Source organism: Callorhinus ursinus, unplaced genomic scaffold (genome assembly GCF_003265705.2).
Source record: "Callorhinus ursinus isolate GAN/ISIS: 27379988/994484 unplaced genomic scaffold, GSC_fseal_2.0 scaffold84, whole genome shotgun sequence".
In the NCBI taxonomy this organism is placed as follows: Eukaryota; Metazoa; Chordata; class Mammalia; order Carnivora; family Otariidae; genus Callorhinus; species Callorhinus ursinus.
The window spans coordinates 222694-243259 of NW_027397146.1; the positions used below are offsets into that span (position 1 = coordinate 222694).

Here is a 20566-nt window from a genome sequence, read left to right on the forward strand (position 1 = left end):
TGTGTGTGTGTGTATATAGCATTTTATATATATATATATATATATAAAATGCAGTATAAGTCACCATGGCTTTTGTGCTACCAGTGCCAATCCATCCAGTGGAAAAGTCAAAGAATGTTTGAGTGTTATTGTGAAAATAGTTTTGACCTTGAAGATCCCCTAAAAGGGTTAGGGATCTCTGGTGTTCCACAGATCTCACTCTGAAAACAACTGCATGAGGCTGTGCATACATCTGCTCACGCTACTTCCCTTAATCAGGACTTCGGTGGCTTCCTATCACCTGCAGAATCAGGCAGGCCTGATCTCAGCCCACACTGTCAGCCCAGGACATGGGGTTCTAGCCAAATAAGCCCCTCACCATTTTCCAAGTATGTCCTTCCATGCCTTTGCCCATGCTTTCCCCTCCACCAAAACACCCTCATCACCATCTCTGGCTATTGAAATACTACTTACCCTCCAAGGTCCAGGTCAACTATTGCCTCTTCCAAGAAGGCTTCCCAGGTTTTTAAGTGAAAAAATCATGTTTTCCTCTGAACTTCCTGATCCCACTATCAAGCTGGATGTTATATTAGAAGGAGGTGTACCCTTGTCTCTGAGCTCCCCAAAGGTGAGTACTGAGTCTTTCCCCTCCATTTCCCCACAGGACAGTCTTGTTCATCACTGGGGTGGGGGATGTTTATTCACTTGGACTCCAGTGCCAAGAATGTAAAACTTGAAAATGCCATGTGACTATATCTATGAATGCTCAAACCTCATGGAACATATTCTGACTTGAGTCCCCAAGGAATGTCACCATCGGTATTGACACTCATTCATGCTTCTTAAAGATGATCTTATTGGAGGGGTGCCTGGGTGGCTCAGTCAGTTAAGCTTCTGACTCTTGATTTTGGCTCAGGTCATGATCTCAGCGTCTTGGGATCGAGCCCCATGTCCGGCTCAGCACTCAGCGTGGAGTTTGCTTGAGGATTCTCTCTTTCCCTTTGCCTCTGCCCCTCCCCCTACTCTCTCTCTCTCTCTCAAATAAATAAATCTTTTTTAAAAAAATGATCTTACTGTAGGGATATGTCCTACTTCTGGGCTACTCCAACCCCAGGATTCTTGGCTCCTAAAGCAGGAAGAATCCTCAAAAGGGGGAAAGCCCCCTGGCTCCAGGCTCTACTGAACATGCCATGTCTCTTACCTCCTGTTTCTCACATGACACAGTTCATGCCCCTGTGTTATGCCATAGATCAGACTGGAGGCCCAGATTCTCCCCTCCCAGCTTTCCTCAATGCCTTGACATTCAAATAAGATCATGCTAATGACTCCCAAAGATCACCCAACACTCTGCCCCCATGTGCCCAGCCCAACCTGGGCTAGGAGACTTTATCTTATTCAGAGGTCATCTTAGAACCGTGCAGAATCACAGTTGATGCCTGCAGAGAAGCACTTTTTTGTTTCAAAGGCCAATTTAATTTTGATGCCTTTGGCCTCAATAGTTCTTTCCTGATTTCCAGGAATTGCTCTCAATTTACCAATTGCCAGCTCATAGCTCTATGCACCAGCCTTTTGCCTGTCTGTTGTGCTCTAACATCTCTCTCCTCATTGATCACGTTGGCTGGCAGGGGCGTGGAGGGAGGGGAGAAGGACAGACCTGTGCAGGCTGGAGCATGGCTCAGTTGGAGGAAGCGATCTGTGCAGTGGAGACTGAAGGACTCTGAACCAGGGCCCAGAGAACACAGAGGGCAACACATGGAGATGGGCGAGGAGAGTAGTCAACTGGTCAGTATGAATTGGAGCCATCATGGCAGACTCAGATAAGCAATCAGGGCCTTGGGCTGCGTCAACAGAGGCAACATGTTCAGAACAAGGGAGGTGAGGGTGCTACTCTCTTTTGCAGTTTAGTGTATAAGGCATGAATTCTGGAACCAGAACGTCTGATTTGACTTTTGACTAACACTTATCTCTGTGCCTTTGGGCAAGTTACTTAACACCTCTGAGACTCAGATGGTTTGTTTCATCTTTTTAGTGAGTACAATAATAGAAACTACCTCAAAAGTGCTGTCAGGAGGATTCATTGAGATACTAGATGCCAAGTGTTTGGCAGTGTCTGATCTGTACAGCTGTCCCCCTGCTCTGCTCTGGCTGGACACCAACCAGATATTCTGGCTAGTTCTGGGCCCCACACTCGGAAGAACCCTGTCAAACTAGAGCGTATCTGAAGGAGGAAAAGCTGGAGGGCGGAGAGAAGAACTACCATTTGCCCAGTGGGAGAGAAGGCATCTACTGATGTGGCTAGCAGGTTCCTTAAGGACTGGGATGGGTGGCAGAAGCGGCTAATACTCAGATTCTGGTGCAATAGAGGGAAGAAGACCCCTCAAGAAGTCAGAGTCATACTAGTATTGACTGCTTGAGGAAGGAGGGAGGTTGAGACTGAGGTCCCTTTTGGTGGAGACATACCAAGGGGAACTAGGGAGCCACTAATGTTTCAGGAGGCGGAGAGCGGCAGCCACACCCCGGCCTCTAGGGTGTCTGGAGTGCAACTTTGTTCTGTCCCTACCCCAGGCTGCAAACTGCAAAGGCATTTTGCTCTGGCTTGGCTTACTATGAGGGGTGCAGGCCATTCCTAGGGACCCACAAGGCACACACCAGCCCAAGGGCACCCCTGTTGGAATTGCAGAGGAACACTGCCAGTGTGGTTGCTCTTGGTGCCATAGCAGCTGGAGCCTGGTCCATCCCAGCACGGCCCCTCTCCTGGCCACCAGCGGCCGTATGGAAAGCAATGGGCCATTGTGGCTTCCTGGGCACCTGTGGGCACCTGAGCCAGGAGAAGCCCCTGAGTTCCTTACTCCAGCCCTCTCCTTTTCCAGCTGAGGGACCTGAGGCCTGTGGGGACCAAGGCCTCCCAATGCCATGCTGAGATATAGGAATGGAGTCACCACCCCCAAAGCTTTGTCCTGCCTTGTGTGCAGGGACCCCGAAGGCTTGTTCCCCTTGCAAATATAAATGAGCGGGGCTGGGCCCTGACTCGGCCCTGAGTGCAGCAGGCTTATCCCGGCAATGAAAGCCTAGGGGCTGTGCAACAAGTCTCTGCTCTGTCCCTCACTTGCCAGGGGACTTTGAGGCAGGACAGCCTCCTCCTGTGAGGCTACTTCAGTTCTGAAAGAAGGTGACAGTTGGTCTTGTCAATGGCCTCTGTGCCCTGATGGCCAGACTTCTAGGAAGTCAGTGACCTGTGATCCATTGGTGGAGATGGGGTGAATGGTAGCCCAAAAAGGATATGTCCAAGCCCCAACCTCCAGATCCTATGAATGTGCCCTGGTTTGGAAAAGGGGTCTTTGGATGTAATCAAGTGAAAGATCTCAAGATGAGATCATCCTGAATTATCCTGGTAGAGCCCAAATCCAATGACAAGTGTCCTTATAAAATACAGAAGAGGAGGAGAACATAGAGCCAAAGAGAAGGCTGGGGTGGTGCAGCCATAAGCCAAGAAACGCCAAGGATGCTGGCCACCGCCAGACACTGGAAGACACATGACCCTCCTCTAGAGCCTTTGGAGAGAGTGCAGCTGTGCTGATACCTGGATTTTAGACCTCTGGCCTGCAGAACTATGAAACAATACATTTCTGTTCTTTCAAGGCACACAGTTTGTGGTAACTTGTTGCAGCAGCCCCGGGAAACTCATACAGTGGACCGTGCTGTTCCTGAGACCCCGAGCCTGTGGACCCTCCAAGGGTCCAGCCCTTGCCAGGTGGCACCCAAGGAGCTCCTTGTGGCTGACCAGTGCCTTCTTTGGGTGAAGTCCCTTTGCCTTTCACTCAAGGCTGAGGCAGCATATCCTCTGGGCAGAAGACACTGGCCTGGTGGTTGCTGCAAGGTGGCTCACCAAGTCTGAAAAGGAGGCATCACAATCACTGTGTAGCCATACAGTATCCCCAGGAGTGGAAAGCAACCTGGCCTGGGACCAGTCCCAGCGGGGGATGCTTGGCTTCAAATCCTCTGCCAGGCCTGGGCTGGTGAGGTGGTGTGGTTGACAAGCTTTGTCACAGGCAAGGTTGTCTGTGGTCTTGGGCTCTTGAAGTGGCCCTTCTCTCTGGGCTGAGCTTCCTCCTCCTCAAATGGGATGATACCCCTTCTCCAGGGCAGTTGTGAGGGTCAGAGTTCAATCATGCATGCTGGGTAAGCACTCAACAAGCCAGAACACTTTGGGCAGAGTAGTGCTCTTGACCTGGACAGGGAGGTGCTGAGGAGGAGGAGGAGGCAGAAGAAGGATGAAGCCCTCCTGGGCCTTTGGGAGTAAAGTGACTCTAGAGAGAGGAAATTCCAGCAGGCCAGGGAGATTGGATTTGGGTACAGCATCCCTGTTCCCAGGCCACCTCCCAAGAAGCTAGCCGTGGCAGTGGCAGTTCGCAGTAAGACAAGGATAGGTCAGGTGTCACACCAGCTCCTTGATGATAGTGGGCAGTGGCCAGTGCTCACACCTCCTACCAACTCCTGACTCCTTTACTTTGCTTTGTTTTACCCTGGTTCTGGCCCAAGTTGTAGTGGTAGTAGAGAGATGCTATCCGGGGACATTCGCCTGCCCCCACTGATGTCCTCTTTGCCTGAGACCAGCTGCCCAGTGTGCGGCAGGAAGTACCCAGAAGGTGGGACCAGACCCTGCCTATGAGAGTCACATATATAGCCATAGTGTCCATAGGCGACTAATGTCCTGGATGTCTCCTGCAGAGGAGAAGAAAGCCTGGGGGAGTCAAGCCGCAGATAGCAGGTGGCAAGTCAGAGCCTCCAAAGAGCCAGGGCTCCTGGGCTGCCTTTGTACCCTCTGGGATTGTAAACAACACCTCTGATCCCCGTTGGTTCAGTCACACTGGTGCCTAGGATTCCACTTTGGAGCCTACCCACAATAAAAACCACTGGCATTTAGTGGTGTATCCAGGGTGGTCAAGGAAAGCAAAACCACAAAAGATTTCTTTGACCTTCAGAGTGGGCTCTTAACCATCTCATCTCATACTCTTTTTGAAATTCTGATTACATTATTCACAGCTCTTCAATTGCTCTTTATTCCTGAGCCTCCAGAGGCTCCGCAGAGGCAGTGATGGCAGGAATGTACGTGGGGGGACGTTTCTCCTTGTGCTAGAGGAGTAATACCCACCACACTATCACCTTGAATGAGTCCCAGGGAAGAATCATGTTTTAACTGAGTTTACCTGTTCCTGTTTTGTTGTCCAGACTCATTCTGGGAAGTGCCTTCATTTACCTGGAGGTAGAGGGGGAAGGAGGCCAGCCATCCTTCTGAACTCTCAGGTCAGCTGCCCTTGGCCTTTTGGGATACGCAAGACTTACATGTGCCAGTCCCCAGGAGAGCTGACAGGCTACCTCGCAAAGGAACAGTGTCAGTCTTCCAGGCCACACCAGTCCTGGGAGCAGGAAGGCCTCTCAGAAAGCTGCTGGGTGGGCCTTCAGTTGGGCCTGTCAAGGGAGTGGGGCTGCCTTAGTCCAGGGCCACCTTTCTCAGACAACTCAGTACAGAGTGGGGCCTGAGTGTGAGAACTCAGAGTGGGGCTCCCGCTGCCACTTCTCCTAGAAGACAAGGCCACATTTTTCTGCCTTATATGCGATTGCTCTTGTCTCAAGCCTCTAAAAATCATCGTCACATAATGAGACCCTAGGGTTCAGAGGGAGCTCTGAAAGGAGCTGTTGTCTGCTGCTTTTAGACTTTTTTCTGAGTCACGAGCAGTAATGAGATTCCCTTCACCAGCCCAGAGGCACACTGAGCTAGGCAGGACACCAAGGAAATGGATTCCACCCGAAAGCGTGGGGCGTACAGTCTGCACATGTTGGAGCAGACCAGAGCATGAAGACTCTGGGGGTCAGGGTCCAAGGTTCAGGCAGGACTGAGGGGCAGGTGGAGGGAGCTCTCTGCTGCTCCCTCCCCTCCACGGAAGCCAGAGAGGCCCTACTTGGACAGCTTTAAAAGTTGATCTACTGTATAAGATTCCCTTTGGCACAGAGCAATCTGCTACTGTAAAACATTTACAAACAATTACTGCTGTCTGGCGCTGCTGCTGAGAATAGGGACACTTTGGCCCAGGGAGGGGAAGGACCTTACCCAAGGTCACTCAGCTGCTGGGTGAGCTGGGGAAGAACCCAGCCCTCCTCCTCACTGGCCAGTGGCCTCTGTACCAGCCACGTGGGAAACAGGCTTAAGTCCATGTGGGGTGGGGAGGGCCCGGGTGCAGACTGGGTTCCCCGAGAGTGTTCACATTTCCCATGCATGGTGGTGGCTGCCACACGCCAGCCCAGCCAACACACTTCACTCATTTGTCTGCTGTGTGAGTAAGGGGAGAGAGAAAGAGACAGAGACCGAGAGACCGAGAGACAGAGGGAGATTTATTTTAAGGAGTTGGCTTGCGCCATGACGGGGGCTGGCAAGTCTGAAATCAGCAGGGCAGGCCCGCACTCTTGAGTTGAAGGCTGGAATCTCGGGCAGGGTTTCTATGCTGCAGTCTGGGCTCATAATCTTTTCTTTGGGGAGCCTCGGTCTTTGCTCTCAGGACCATCGACTGATTGGACGAGGCCCACTCACATATAGAGGGTCATCTGTTTTACTCAAAGTCTACTGATGTAAATGTTAATGACATCTGAAAAGTACCTTCACAGCAACATCTAGACTGGTATTTGACCAAAGAACTGGGCACCATGGCCTAACTGGTTTGACACAAAACATTAACCGTCATATCCACAGCCCCTCCGCACCAGCCCAGGGAAACAGCTGTAGGCTTTGGGCCAGCAGGTTGTAAGCCAGACCTGGGAGAGGAGGTGAGGGTGGCAGAGCAGGGAAGGGTAAGGAGCAGAAGGCCAGCAGGTGGAGGGCACAGCCCGAGGGACTGTGAGGCTCAGCAAAAGGGTGGCCCCTACAGGAATATAGGACAAAGAACGGGTGCTCCTGTGTCCAGGAGACAGGGCCTATTGGAAGTGACTCCTACCGAAATTCTTAGTGGCATGCCATGTGGGAAGGGCCCCAATGCTGGATTTGGGAGCTGGAACCAAGATTCTTCCCAGGGTCAAGGCAACAGTGGAGGGTCCTGACAGGAGATGACTTGGTTCACATGTAGTTTGGAGGCATTCACAGAGTGGGGACAGTGTTCAGGGGCCCTGCAGGCAAGGACCTGGAACTGCTGGTGTCCCTGAGCGTGGGTCATAAATCAGAGACCAGGAGGGGCAGAACGTGCTGCTGAGCGGTGGTCTACCTATGAGAGGAGGGGAGGTGTCCTTGACCCAAGTCCAGCAGCTGCCCCCCCCACCTCTCCACCCCCCACAGCTGCCCTTGGGCTAACATCCTGACCTCCGCCCAGAGATCAGTGCTCCAGGAGGTGAGCTAGGTGGGGGCAATGTGTCTGTTGGAGCCCAGACCTGGAGGCCCAGGGTTTAGCCCAACTCTGCCTTCCTCCCTGGGGATACCCATCTTTGCATTCCCCACTCCCCCCAGCCCGGAGTGGCCACACCCTTGGGTTTGAACCCATACTTTGACCTTCCATCAAGAGGAGGGAACAGTGTCTAGCAGCTGAGAGCAGGCCAAGGCCAGGCAGGGGCAGATTACTCCTCAGAGGGAATCCAGATTTGTGCAAATGCCCCCCAACCCACTATCAGCCTCGTCACTCCCCCGGGGGTCCCCTTCTGTCCCTCCCCTGTCCTCTCTCCCAAATGATGAAGCTCTCTTTGGTGTTCTCTGGTCTTCTGGGTGCCCCTTTGGCTCTCCAAGCTGCTTCTCTTCCTCCCCCTGTTCTGGCAGCCTTGCCTGTGCGTTCTCTTCAGCCCTTCCTCGAGGTTCATCTTGGTGGAGTTCTTTGCCCCAGGGGCATGGCTGAAGCTCAGCACTTCAGCTTTGGCCACCAAGTTAGCAGGTCTAGTGGGGTTTCTCTTCTGCCATGAAGAACAGGAGAATGTCCAGACTTTCTGTACAGCCTCATGTTTAAGGTCATTGACATCCTAAGGCAGGTATTAATTGTACCCTCATTTCATGGACGAGCACACTGAGACTTAGAGAGGGCGTGTGGCTTGCTCAAGCAGTGCAAGGGGTAGAGACGGTCTGGGAATCCAGAGCCCTGCCATTCCTAACCACCTTGGGCTTGTGCTAGCTCTTCCTCTGGGCACACAGCCTAGCAAAGTCCTCCTCCCTGCTCTAAACAGAAAGCCAATGGGTCAGGAAGCAGGCTTGCTGGAAGCCCCAGCTCAGACCTGAAATCATCAAGACCATCCCAAATGGGGAGGCATACTGGTCAATGAGGGGCAATGTAAGGAGGAAAAACTCAAGTTCAGGGCAGGGAAGGAAGGCTTCTATCGCCAGACCCTCCCCAGTGCTGCAGCCTCGAGCTCCCAAAGCTGTTATTTTAAAATAGATGCTTATTTTTTAGTTTTAATTTTTATTACGGAAGTATAGCTAACCTACACGTTATTTTAGTTTCAGGTGTAAAAGATAGTGATTCCACAAGTCACTCGGTGCTCACCATGATAAATGTGGTCATCCTCTGTCACCATCCAAGGTTATCACAATATCATTGACTATATTCCCTGTACTGCGCTTTTTATCTCCCTGACTTATTTATCTTATAACTAGAAGTTTGTACCTCTTCCTCCCCTTCACCTATTTCGCCCATCCCCCACCCCCACCCCTCTGATGAGCACCGTTTTGTTCTCTGTATTTATGAGTCTATTTCTGGTTTTTTGTTTGTTTGCTGATTTGCTTTGTCCACCTATAAGTGAAATCATATGAAATTAGTCTTCCTCTGTCTGACTCATTTCACTTAGCATTATGCCCTCTAGGTCCATCCTTCTTTATGGCTGAGTAATGTTCCATTACATGTAAATGCCACATCTTCCTTATCCGTTCATCTGTGGATGGACACTTGGGTTGCTGCCCATTGTCATGCCTTGACCATTATAAATAAGTATATATCATTTTGAATTGGTGTTTTTGTTTTCTTTGTGTAAATACCCCAGTAGTGGAATTACTGGATCATATGGTATTTCTATTTTTAATTTTTTGAAGAGCGTCCATTCTGTTTTCCAGAGTGCCTGCAGCAATTTGCATTCCCACCATCAGTGTGCGAGGCTTCCTTTTTCTCTACATCCTTGACAACACGTTATTTCTTGTCTTTTTGATATTAGCCCTCTTGACTAATGCAAAGTGATATCTTGTGATTTGATTGGCATTGCCCTGATGATGAGTGATGTTGAGTATCTTTTCATGTGTCCATTGGCCATTATGTCTTCTTTGGAAAAATGTCAATTCAGGTCCTCTGCTCATTTTTTAAATCAGATTATTTGGGGGGTTTTTTTGGTGTTGAGTTGTATAAGTTCTTTTATATATTTTGAATATTAGCCTCTTATTGGATATATTGTTTGCAAATACCTTCTGCCTTTTCATTTTGTTGATAGTTTCCTTCACTGTGCAAAAGCTTTTTATTTTGATGCAGTCCCAATAGTTTATTTTTGCTTTTGTTTCCCTTGCCTTAGGAGACATATCCAGAAAAATGTTGCTAAGACCAATGTCTAAGAAATTACTACTTATGTTTTCTTTTAGGATTTTTATGGCTTCAGGTCTCACATTTAGGTCTTTACTCCATTTTGAGTTTATTTTTGGTTTTAGAAAGTGGGCCAGTTTCATTCTTTTGCATGTAGCTCTCCAGTTTCCCCAGCACCATTTACTGAAGAGACTTTTACCAGTAGCCCATGCTTCTGGGCCTCTCATGGTTCCCCAGGCACAAAAGGATCTCTATCAGGCTCCAAAGCTGCCCGGCCACTATCCCCCACCCCAACTGCTGTCACCCTGGCCCCCTGATACTCCAGGTCCTCCAGGATATGGCCATGACCACTTCTCTCACCTCATAATCTAGAACCTTCCTTTTCCCTCCATGGTGCTTCTCCTGCCCCTCCTGCCCTCGCCTTCCCTGACACACGGCCATAAACTGCCATGGTCTCTTCCAGTATATTGCTCAAAGCCCAGTGTATTGCTCAAAGCCCAGTGTGCTGCTTCCAGTGTATTGCTCAAAGCCCAGTGTGCTGCTTCCAGTGTATTGCTCAAAGCCCAGTGTGCTGCTTCCAGGGTATTGCTCAAAGCCCAGTGTGCTGCTTCCAGTGTATTGCTCAAAGCCCAGCAGTGCCTGCCCCTGCCTGGCTTCCCTGAGGTGCCCATCAGGAGGGGTTTTGCCATTCCCTCCTGCCTCCCCAACACCCTCGGTTTGCACCTCAGTATTCTAGCCCTTGTCACAGAGTGTTTGTGGCTTAGAGGGGAAGTGCTGCCGGTGGCAGAATCAGTCCACCCTAGAAGGCTAGAATCTACTGTAGGTCAGCAATCAACTAGCCTAGGGTTTGGCTCAGAGTTGGTGTTCAGGAAATAGGGAGCTGGCCTTCCTTCACGGAAGTTCTTGGAACTCACCCAGCAAAGACTGTGATGGAAAGACATTCTAGAATCCTAGAACCAAAGTCCGGGGCAGTGGCGAGGGCCCTCAAGCAGCTCGTGCAGAGTATCCAAGCCAGGCTGAGCATCAGGGGACACTGGGGCTGCTGATTAAAATGCAGATTTCCTGGGCCCTATGCCAGAGCTACTAAATCAGAATCTCTGGGTGGAGGGAGAGGGGGAGAGCCAGCTGCAGTTCGAAAGGGGCTCTACAGGTGGTTCTGATGTATGCTGCAGATTGGGGAGGCCAGGGCCCAAGCTCCCACAGCGAGTCATCGCAGACTGGGATGAGAACTCTGGCTCTTGCCTCCCAATGTGGCATTCTCTCCCCTATGTCAGCAGGCCTAGCTGGCTGCCAAGGCTGAGGAGCTGCATCCGTGAGTCACTTGCTGACAACAGACATGTGCCTCGAGGGCATGAGTCATAACAGACCACAGCTGACGCTGGGTAACTCCAAAGATGTCAATGGGAGAGGTTTGGGGATGCCTCGTCTGTGCTGCCACCCTAGTACTGGGTGCTCAGGGCAGGAACAGCCCAAGATGGAATTGGCAGGAAACCTGCACGTCCTTCAATCCTTCGGTCCAGCCTTCTGTCCACTGCTTTGGACCCAAACGTAGTGTTTGCCCAGCACTCAGCTAGGAGCTGGAGCTGTAGCAGCGAACATGCCATCAGGAAACCCCAAGGAGCAGGAGGCCCATCACTCGGAGGAGGTGTGCGGAGGGGCAGTGCCTGGTGATGCTCCATGCACGCAGACAGGGGTCAGCCTAGTCTGGTGGGCAGGGCGGACAGATGGAGGATAAGGAGGTAACCGCAGGGATGGGGAACCGGGGGAAGAGAACAGTTGCAAGCAGAGGGGACTGTGTGTGTTCAGGCTCTGAGGCACGTGAGGAAGAGGGAGGCCTGTGTGGCTGGATCCCAGAGTGCAAATGGATGAGCAGAGGGGCAGGCACCGGAGCAGGGCTGGGGGCTGCCAGAGGGGCGGGGGCAGGGCCTTTGAGGCTCTGGTAGGGATGTTTTATTCTATATTAAGAACAATGGGAAGGGCCAACAAACACATGAAAAGATGCTCAACATCACTAGCAACTGGAGAAATGCAAATCAAAACGACAATGAGATACTACCTCGTGCCACTAAGATTAAAAAACAAAAACAAAAAACAAAACCCCAGAAAAGAACAAGTGTTGGGGAGGCTGTGGAGAAACTGGAACCCCTGTGCACTGCTGATGGGACTGGAAAATGGGGCAGCCTCTGCAGAAAACACTTCGGTGGTTCTTCAAAAAGTTAAACATATAGTTACCTTGTGCCCCAGCATTTCCACTCCTGGGTACATACCCAAGAGAACTGGTGCCCAGACAATGAATGCTCATAGCAGCATTATTCATAATCGAAAAAAAGTGGAAACAGCCCAAATGTTCATCAACTGGCCAGAGGAAAAATAAACTGCAGTCCATCCATAATGAAGTATTACTCAGCCATGAAAGAGGATCAAGTGCAGATCCATGCTACACCTAAAATTTCATGCTAAGGTGAAGAAGCCAGTCCCAAAAGACCACATACTGTATGATTCCATTCATGTGTAATGTCCAGAAGAGGCCAATCCGTACAGACAGAAAATAAATTAGTGGTTGCCAGTGGCCGGGGGGGTGGGGGGAGGGGAAGAATGGAGTGACTGGTTGATGGTATGGGGGTTTTGGGGGGTGGGGTGATGAAAATGTTCTGGAATTAGTGGGGATTGTTGTATAACTTCATTAATATAATTAATGCCACTGAATCGTACACTTTAAAATGTTAATTGACAGGGGCGCCTGGGTGGCTCAGTCTGTTGAGCTACTGCCTTCAGCTCAGGTCATGATCTCAGGGTCCTGGGATCGAGCCCCGTGTCGGGCTCCCTGCTCAGCGGGGAGTCTGCTTCTCCCTCTTCCTCTGCCTCTTCTCCCCCTGCTCATGCTCTTTCTCTCTCTCTCAAATAAATAAATAATTTTTTAAAAAATGTTATTGACAGACTTCATCACACACACCCCTTTTAAGTACAAGTTTAAAAGGGGGGGGGCAGAACAATGGGAGGGCCAGTTGAGGGTCCAAAGCAGCAGATGGAAGGGCGGACTGTAGGACTGGCAGACTTCCTGCCAGTTCTAAGCACCTGGGTATCTGCGCCTCTCTACCTTCCGGCACTTGCGAAGGCTCTCAGAGCCTGCTTCCTCGTCTGTGCGCTGGGCCCAGGCAAAGCTTCACCTCGCTGCCAGGTTTCCATAAGAGTACGTGGGGAGCTCTGGTACACAGTAGGTGTGCAGCCAGTGCCATGCAAGGAAAAGGCAGCTCCAAGGGACAAAGTAACCCATTCATGGCCATCCAGTTAAGTGACCAAGTCAGGACTGTCTGGAGTCACACTGCCCGACTCCTTATCTCGACTTTGCCCCCTTGGAGCTGCCGTGGCCTTGTACACAGCGTGCAGCTGATAACAGCAGTCTTTCCTTGCTTCTAGGCCTTCTGCTCCTCTGGGCCCACCAGATGGAGCAGCCAGCCCTAGGGCCTCTCCACCCCGGAGCCAGGAAGCAGTTTTCTCTCAGGGCACCAAGCGCTGCCCTGGCTCGCTCCCTTTGTGAAGACTTCCCCAGACTCCCAGATGGGTTGTCCTCATTCAGTTCAAGAGCAGGAAACATACAAAATGTGTTCTTGTTTAATGGCCTCTGTTGTTGGCCTGGGAAGTCACTGAGAGGAAAATCAGAGGCAAGCACAGTCTCTTTTCCTGAAAACATTCATGAAAATGTTAACTTCTGCATTGGGTTCTGTGCTACTGTTCCAAGTTTATGAAGCTATCACGGAGGGTGGTTCCAGAAGGGCAAATCATAAGAACACGGGGAAGCCCTTGAGGGTGTCTTCCGCCATCCGTTTCCCCCACTGGTCCCTTCTGCTTTGTGCCCTTCACTCCCTCTGCCCCCCTGCCCTCCAACAGCCTGGTGCCCCAGGCTTCCAGTCTCGAAGATGGGGTTCATGTGAACATGAAGGTATGACACTTAGCCCCATGTGCAGCTTATAATACATGCTTGATAGGGTCAGTGACAATTATAATGCCTTTAAATCATTAAAAAAAATCACTGCTCATTTTTCTCAGGGACCTTGCTTTTTCTGACATAATTGGTCATCTAACTGTAAGACTGTATCTTTTCCCACAGGACTCAATAGACTTTTTTAATGACAAAGACAAAAAGCAGCTGTCCACCCTATCCTTTGTGCTGGCTCGGCTCTTCTAGGGGAGAAGGTCGCTCCTCCGTGGCCTGGACATTCTCCAAGTGCCTCCCAGGGCTGGCAGGGGACTCAAGGCAGACGTCTCCATTAGGCACAGGATGTACTAGGGCCATGATACTTTTAGCGGTTCATGAAAATACTTCAATTTCTTTTCAAATCAGAAGGGAGACAATGAACTTTTAGATGGAAGAAAGTATTTTAATATGTACTATTAATGTGGATTCATAGACATTCATATGAATTGACATATTCATCTTTATAGCTACAGACTCATCAACTATAATTGTTATGCATTTTGTTATTGAGGAAGGGGCCCACAAAGGCCAAAGTGTCCCAGAGCCACAGAAGTCAGTGCAGCCCTGGGCCCCCAGCAGGGAGGCACTTTCCCTCTGGTCATCTCATTTCCGATTCCGATCACTACCACAACGCTGCAGAGAGGCTGAGCTTTGGGAAAAAGGGGTGAGCTGGTTGGTGTCAGCCAGTCCTGAATGCCCCTTGTAGCCATTTCAGAGATGTCAGGTGGAAGAGCCCCTACTCCTGAGAGGAGAGCCCCTCAGTCTGCCCCCAAGCCTCATCTGCCACCTTCTCCAGCTACCTCTGGGTTGCCGGGAAGAGAGCTGCGTGGTCAGAACAGCGCAGGTAAATGTTAACCACTAATTCTGGTCAGAACCGTTGTTGCCAAAACCTCCATAACGCTGCGAGGCTGTAGTTGACCAGTGTCCTGGGAGTGCCCACGGAGTGTCAACCTGGCTCAGTCAGATTCTCCACAGAAGCAGAGCCAAGAGATGAGATAGACAGATAGACATAGATAGATGGATAGGTGGGCGGGTCGGTGGGTGGGTGGTTGGACGGACAGATGGATGGGTGAATAGAGAGATGGATGGATTTTAGGGAGCTGGTCCCCAAAATTGTGGGGCCTGGCAAGTTCCAAATCTATGGGGCAGGCCAGCAGGCTTGGAAACTCAGTTCAGGGGTTGCTGATGTAGTCTGGAGGCAGGATTTCTTCTTTGGGAAACCTCGGAAGGCCTTTCACTGATTGTATGAAGCCCATCCACATTATCAAGGGTTCGTAGTCTTCTTGACTTGAAGTCAGCTGATTGTAGATGTTGCCCACGAGTACAAAGTACCTTCACAGCAACACTCAGATTAGTGTTTGATTGAATAACTGGGGACCGTGGTCTGGCCAGGGTCACACATAAACTGACTCTCATGTTGCCCATGCTGCATTGGTGTTGGTCAGACCTTGCTGGCTTATTTAACTACTTGAATCCTCTGTAATTGTCTGCCTGCCTCCCCAGTCAGGAAGGCCCAAGTCAGGTTCTCAGCTAGCGGGACCTTGAACCGCCCAGCCCAGTGCCTGGCCCTTTAGCTAGGTCAGAATCATGCTCTGTCCCCAGGGCCCTTCGGTGCAGCTCATGCCCCCTTGTCTTGTCACTGTAAGCAATGGCCAGAAGTGAGCACTGTCAGTGCCCTCCCTGGGTAGTTCTGGTTTCCTGGGCTCTGTAGCCCTAGATGCAGTGGCAGAAAGGACCAGCCACAGGGTCCTATCTTCAGGGTCTTAGGCTCTTTCCTCCTGTGGGGATGGAGGGCAGGGAGTGAATGTCTTTGCCTTTCCAACAGAGGGGAAAACACAGCCCCCTCCAGGCGTCCACACTCAGAGGAAGCCACTTTAGAGGTAAGCTACCAGCATAGGCCTCTAAATGCCCCCATGGTGTCCTAGAGCTTGCGGGCTGGCTGAATGCACTAGAAGCATCTAGAGTTAGTTGTTCAAACTGCAACTCGTGACCTACATGTGGTTGTCCTAAAATCAAGTTTGCAAGCCTCAACCAGCATATTTGGAAACATGAAACAGAATAAAAAGAACGTAATGGAAAATATTCAAGTGTATCGTCTCAGTCCATTTGGGCTGTTACAAAAACAAAAACAAAACCTATGCACTGGGTGGCTTAAACAACAAACATTCTTGTCTCACAATTTTGGAAGCCAGGAAGTCTAAGAGCAAGGCAGCAAGAGATTGGCTGTCTGGTGAGGTTCACAGATGGTCATCTTCCGCTGTGTTCTCACAAGGCAGAAAGGTTGAGGCAGCTCTCTGGGTCTTTTATGACGGCATCAGTCCCATTCATGAGGGCTCCACCCTCACGACCTCATCACCTCCCAAAGTCTGGGTTAAGATTTCAACATATGAATTCTGGCACATTCAGTCTAAGCATGCTGCCCCTGGTTCCCCAAATTCATGTCCTTCTCACATGCAAAATCCCACCCAACAGCCCCAAACGTTTTAATAGGTTCTGGCGTCAGCTCTAAAGTCTAAGGCCAAAGGCTCATCTACACCTCATCTAGATCACCTGTGAGCAAGACCCAAGGTCTGGTGCATCCTGAGGCCAGTTCCTCTCCAGCTGTGAGCCCGCGAAAGCAAACAAATTATAGCGGTGGGACAGGCATAGGATAGACAGTCCCCTTCCAAAAGGGAGAAATAGGAAAGAAGGAAGAGGTAAAGGGATCCCAAGTAAGTCTCAAACCAACAGGGCAAACATTAAACCTTAAGGCTCCAGAATAATCCCCTTTGGCTTGATGCTCTTTCAAGCCCACTGGGCTGGCAACAGTACCCTCCAGCTCCTTGGGATGGCCCACAGTGGCTCTCTGCCTGGGCCCTGCCCCCGAGCTGGCTCTCTGCTGGTGCCCTGAGGTTCTCCCTGGCTGGACTCCCAAGCCCATGGCTCCACGTGGCTGCCCTGTCCTTTGGAACCTAGGTGGAGGCAGCCGTGGCCTGGTGCAGGCACCCTGAGCTTTCGGGAAGAACAGTGTGTGTTTGCGGCTGAATAGCATTACGCTCCAGTCCTATAGGGTCTAAGAAGTCCATCATTCTTCCTTCATTTTGACCTCACTTTCTCTGTCTCCTTTAGTCCCAGCTGGCAGTGTATCTGCTGGTGTCACCCCACCTCTGTGCCTAGCCTTTGTTGGTCTGTAGTTCACATCCTTGCTAATCTCCATATCAAAGGGTTGCTTGGCCATACCCTTAGGGTTCTCAGTTTTCCCAGTATGGGTGGGCTGGGAATTATCCCAGTCTCTGAGTTCTGTTTCCTTTTTTGCTGAACAATCCCATATTTAAGTCACTTCTCTCTTCTCACATTCCACTATGAGCTGTCAGGAGGCGCCAAGCCTCACCTTCAACGCTTTGCTAGAAATCTCTTCAGCTAATATTCTATTTCATTACTTGCAAGTTCAGCCTTCCATAAAACACTAGAACATGAACATAGTTCAGCCAAGTTCTTTGCCACTGTATAACAAAGATCGCCTCCCCTCCAATTGCCAATAACATGTCCTCATTTCCGTGTGAGATCTCATCAGAGTGACCTTTTCCATCCAGAAGACTGAGGCATTCTCTCTAGCACCTCTCTTTCCTTCCTGAGCTCTCTTTAAAGGCCCACGCACAGCAATGGAGGTTCCAGTCTCTACTGTTCCAGAGCTGCTCCCACATGTTTAGAGCTTTGTTAGAGCAGCACCCCAATTCTCAGTACCAACTTCTTGGTCTGTTCGGGCTGCTATAACAGAATACCATAGACTGAGGGGCTTAAACAGCAAACATTTCCTCCTCCCAGGTCTGGAAGATGGGAAGTCCAAGATCAAGGCACCAACAGATTTGGTGGCTGGTGAGAGTCTACTTCCTGATTCATAGAGAGCCATCTTTTTGCTGTGTCTTCTCATGATGGAAGAGGCAAGGGAGCTCTCTGGGGTCTCTTTTATAAGGACACCAGTTCCATTCATGAGGGCTCCACCCTTACGACCTCATCACCTCCCAAAGGCCTCACCTCTTGATACCATCACCTTGGAAGTTAGGTTTCAACCTACGAGTTTTAGGGACATAAACCTTCGGTGTACAGCAGCATCTTAAGTTGTAATCTAAGTATTGATTCATGAAATCAATACTTTGTTACACTTTATACTGATTTGTATGTGTACTTGTTTTCAGTGTTGATGCAAAATATATTTCTTACTATAAAAATGTTTGAGGGGCACCTGTCTGGCTCAGCTGGTAGGCCATGCGACTCTTGATCTCAGCTCCTCCTGTATGGAGCACTCATGTGTGTGTTGGCGGGGAGACACTTACGATGACTCCCAAGGTGCTTGTCACCACTACCTGAAGAATGCCAGTTGCAGACAGCATCCTGCATGGCCTCAGGAGAGGTGGGAGTTCTTGGGGGAATCCTTGCCTGAATGGGTCCTAACTGCACAGTTAAGGGTGTTCCTGGGGCCTGGTTTCTGTCCAAAGGAATTCCTATAAGCCTATCAGGGGTCACCTTCCCAGGGGTTTCAGGTGAGGGGCAACCCTAGGAAGCCCCTTTGGGGCTGGCCTCCCAACTCACTGCTTTCCCCTTGTTACTGTGGTCAGTTGTCATTAATGGGCCCCCTAGTGAAACCCTTGTTGGATGTCTGCAGTCATTAAGGGTTAGCGCCATCTAACATTTTCCTCGGGCTGCCAACAGACAATTGTCCAAGGTAGGCAGCTTGAAATATAAATACAGACCAGCAGAATGACTTAGTGGTCAAGGGGTGCCCTGGCATCAAAATGGGGGTTCCACCAAGGACCTCCTGCCTCCCTGGTCTAGACAAGAAATTCTCCTCAAATTTGCTTCCCTCGTGCTGTCATTTCCTGTCCTTTGTCAAAACAAGTTAAAAATAAAAAGGTAGAGGGGTGCCTGGCTGGCTCAGTTGGTAGAGCATGTGACTCTTGATCTTGGGGTCATGAGTTCAAGCCCCGCATTGAGCTTAAAATAAACAAATAAAATAAAAGAGAGGGAAAAAATTAAAAGGTGGGAAAATATTTTAAATAGTAAAGTAAGCTAGAAGACAGCACCCTAAAAGGAAAGTAGATTGAGTGGCAAAAAGTAAACAGTGCTAACAATGAAGACGAAGGCCAGCAAAAAAATGCCCACAGGGGGCCCGAAGAGGTAGGTGACCACAGTTGTGGGCAGCAACTGCCCTGTGACCAGCCAGCGCCAAGCTACATTCCCAGCAGGGTCCCCAGAGGTAGTGTCCAAGTCTTGGGAGCTACATACACCCTACCCTGAGCTTCGAATGGCAGCCCCTTAAAGCACAACTGTGCTTTGGATGACACAGTGGTCTGCAGTCAACAGGTATCTCCTCTCAAGCAGATCAAGGGCAGCACTTCTTGAGAGCGCCCTCCTAATTTCATCAACCACAGCTCCCCAGAGTGTCTCTGCCCTGAGATATGCCCTATGCTGGCACCCAGGGTCCCACTTGGCTCCACTGCCCTGGAACTCCCAGTCTAATGCGGATACTTTTTCCCCCCAGTTTTATTGAGGTATAATTGACAGATAAAATTGTAATATATTTGAAGTGTACAATGTGATGATTTGATATATGTAGACATTGTAAAAGGATTCCCGCAACTGAGTTAATTAACACATCCATCACCTCATATATTTACCTCTTTTGTTGTTGTTGTTGAGAACACTGAATTTCTACTCCCTTAGCAAAGTTCAGTTATACAATCCAGTGGTATCAACTACAGTCACCATGCTTTACATGAGATCCTCAGACCTTATGCATCCTATAACTGAAAGTTTGTACCCTTTTACCAACTTCTCTTCATTTCCCCCACCCCTCAGCCCCTGGCAACCACTTGTGTCCACTCTGTTTCTGTTTCTGTGAGTTTGACTTTTCTCCCCTCATTTTAATGTAGTCCAGCTTGTCCCCCTTTCCGTTATGCTTCATGTTTCTCATGCCATGTTTAAGAAATCTTTCCCTACCCTTAGGTCATGAAGATACTCTCCTTTATGATCTTCTGAAAGCGTTATAGTTTTACCTTTCACATTTAAGTCCTCAATCCACCTGGTCTTGATTTGTGTGTGTGATGTGAAGTAGGGGCCCTATTTCATTTTTTATCCTTATGGATACCCAGTTGTCCCTGCACAATTGATTGAGAAGACTGTTCCCTCCCCACTCCTGTGCACTGTCGCCTCTGTCATAAATCAGATTTTTATCTGTGCATGGGACTGTCTCCAGGCTCACTCTTCTATTCCATCAGTCTGTCTGTCCAGCTTTATACCAAAACCACAAAATACAGATGTCTCTCAACAGCTACTGACCCAGACTGCGTTCATTAGGGGTTAGAAGGCTAAAGGTTGGATATAGCCACATTAGTAAGGATCTAGAAAATCAACTGGGAAAGCCTGGAGTTGTCATGGGGGGCAGAGGGTTCCCTAGCATGTCAGGGAGCAGAAGAGAGAGATTCTTAGGAGGATGAATGGAGAGTCAAGTCAGGTCTCAGCATGGGAGCATGAGGCTGAGAAAAGAATGCGGGGGTTATTGGGGTGTCCGAGGCTGAGATCACAGGGGCCTGGATGAAGGAGGCAGCAGGGAAAACAGAAAGGGAGGGATGCATCCAAGAGACATTGAGAAGAGAAAGTTAAAATGATGGCCCTTTGTTATGAGTCAGTGGAAGGGGAAGGGGGCTGGAGACTGAACGATGATGCTAAGCTTTCTAGCCCAGAAACTGAGAGATGATTCTGGTTTGATGAAAGAGGCCCATAAAGTAGTCGGGGGAGTGTGTTCAGTTGGTGTTCCCGAGAGCCCGAGCGCCCCTGACTGCGCACAGAGCCAGGCTGTTGAGCACTGACATGTCACCTGTGGCTTTGGGCTTTGGGGGTTGAAGGGAGACTTTGAGTCATATTCAGGACCCTTGGGTAGTGTTGAGTGGATTCACTTTGCAGTCTGAACCCGGCTGGATCATAAGGACATCCCAAAACACACCATTTGATAAGTAAGCAGCTGTCTTCCCAATGGCAAAGGTCACCCAGATTAAAACAACAGCAGCAACAAAAAATAGTGACCAAACCTAAAGGAAAAACTAACTTAAAA

The 20566-nt window shown here is 49.9% G+C and overlaps 1 long non-coding RNA gene across 1 annotated transcript in view; it reads left to right on the plus strand.

Moving 5' to 3' along the window:
- Window positions 1-20566, plus strand: part of LOC141371655 (uncharacterized) — a 251784-nt gene that overhangs the window by 222679 nt on the left and 8539 nt on the right. The gene's annotated exons all lie outside the window — the stretch shown is intronic.